This window comes from Parasteatoda tepidariorum, chromosome 2 (assembly GCF_982258835.1).
Source record: "Parasteatoda tepidariorum strain Cologne lab strain chromosome 2, Ptep-v5.0, whole genome shotgun sequence".
Classification (NCBI taxonomy): domain Eukaryota; kingdom Metazoa; phylum Arthropoda; class Arachnida; order Araneae; family Theridiidae; genus Parasteatoda; species Parasteatoda tepidariorum.
This window is the reverse complement of record NC_141756.1, coordinates 69,909,020-69,911,555: the sequence shown is the minus strand read 5'-3', so window position 1 is coordinate 69,911,555 and position 2,536 is coordinate 69,909,020.

Sequence of the window (2,536 nt, the reverse complement as noted above, 5' to 3'; positions counted from 1 at the left end):
TACAATTTACTTTAAATATTTTTCAAAAACTGAAACTAATCTAAAATTTTAAATATGAAATCTTTATTCTAGACATTTATTTTAATGCAAACTGATGTATAATCAACAAACTTAAGTGTATAAATCTATCTACCAAACTAGAACCATTAAATACATTTAAAATCTGTATTTAGTATGTGTTTTGTAATTATTTTTAGATATCTTATTTGTGTTTTGTAATTAAAAATTAATTTTTTTAAATATAACATTTTACATTCTAGTGTTAAATTTACAACTTGCAATATTTTGTAATCCCATTTCTATGTGAACAAGTGACTTATTTTCATAAATATATTAATCAACATGATACATAAGTAGCTAAAATGGCGATTAGAGATGGAGTACACAAAGTTTTAGAAAAGGGCCCCGGCAAAAATTTGAGCCCCAGGGCCCCGAAGGGTGAAGTTACGGCACTGACATTTTTGTTTATGGTCTGATTTTTTTTTTTTTTTTTTTTTTTTTTATTAACAAATGATCGGTCGATCAATTCAAAAATGACTCAACCACTTATGGAACTCCTTTAACCGAAAATAATTTCAAACAAATTTTTTTATTTTGTAGTCTAAAATTTTGAATTTTAAGGCTAATAAAACATCTATAACATACAAAATTTAAGTAACATCGAACAAATAGTTAGTCAGAAGGGAAAAATTAAACAAGATATCTTTTCAAAATCTTATTATTCAAAAGCTATTCTACCGATTTTTGTTGTTGAAAATTATATAATTTGAAACGTAAAAATTATTCTACATATTATTTTCGTTAACGTGTTAAAACCGCGTATCGTTAAAAGCGTTATCGAAATCTGTCAAATTATATTTTTGAAAAAAGCGTGTGTACGTACATTTACATCAAAACCTGTTTGATTTCTGTTTGAAATATGAAGGTCCTTCTAATAAACGTCTTTCAAATTCAGTGTTTTTCCGCAATCAGACAGGCTTTAATGTTTCATTCAACTGTTTCCTTCAACTGCCATTTGACAAGTTTCATTATTGTTTGTTTTAATTTCATAAAGCATAAATTTACAGCGCATAATCTATAAATTCTTTAAGCTTCACCTTTGTTAAGAAATAAGGAGTAAAAAAATAAAAAAAAATTATGAGCGCAATTTATGGAATACAGAAATATGAGAAAAAATTTCTCGGTTTGCTTTGTTTATCTCGAAATGAATTATCACGATGTAAAGTGCTTAGTTTTTCATTTGCAATAATTATAGTTCTGGCTGGATTATTTAAATGTGAAAGCTAAATTTAATAGCACATAGAAACATAATGACAGAGAAAAATGAAATATGTTAAAAGCATCTGTACTCGATAGTTATATTATGATGATAACAACAGTAATTTAAGTATTATTTAACTGAAAATTTCGACTGGTAGTTGGGGCAAACGTAAAAGCTCCCTAAAGAATTTTTAAATTATTTACGTTTACCCCTTTTACGGTTTTACAAACATTTTGTTATAGGAATCCACTACTGTACCTACCCCACGTGCCACGTGTCACAGAATATTTTTTTGGGTAAATACCCCAAAAAATATTCTGTGACAAGTGGCATCGTGGTTCTTTGTATTCTGTGACATCGTGGATGAGAGTCCCATTGCATTTGGGCTAACCGTGGGAAGTTTTTGTGGTGTTCTTCATGCTTGAAATAAAATTTCCCTGGAAATATAAGCTAATAAAATCACATGCAGGGCAAATACATTCTGTAAATTGATTTGACGTACACTGCCTCTAAATAACCAACCAAAAACATATCCCAAAATGAATTATTTTGCGTTTGGAAATGAATAAACTTTCGATCTATAGTAAACGGGACAAAGACAATGTCTTGACTGAATATCTATTTTTGGAATCTATAATCTATTTTGAAATCTAAATATCTATCATGGTGAGAAAAAAAAACTATTCCCATTAAATTACTATTTTCTAATTCCTAAATTAATTTTAAGGAAAACACTTACAATATAACAATAATAAAAAATGTTATATAGCCGGTTTATGGCGTACATTTTTAGAGAACTCAGTCCCTTATGGAAAAAATCCCGATTCTGCCTCTAAACGAATTATTTGCGTTCCATGTATATATATCCTTTATTTTTTCAAGTAAATGTGGGTTTCACAATTCTGAGAAACCGTTGTGATTTTTTTCTATCTTTACTTTATTTGCTTATTTATTTTGTTACAGTGTCAGACTTAGTTAAGTACACTATACGATCTTCTTGTTTTTCTTTCTTGTCTTTTTTTAATTTTATTTGCGTAATATTATTTGAGTTTGGCGCAGAGTAACCTATACTGATTATTCAACCGTCAAATCATGATTTACACGAGTTCTTGAATTTTTATTCTATTTCTAATATTAAAAAAGGAAGAGTGTCAGTATCGTGAAAATATACAGCTCAAATAGCACATTAATGAGAGATGAACGAATAATAATAATAATAAGGTAACATTTTGATAACTTTTAAAAATGATCTAACATTTATAACTAATTTCATAT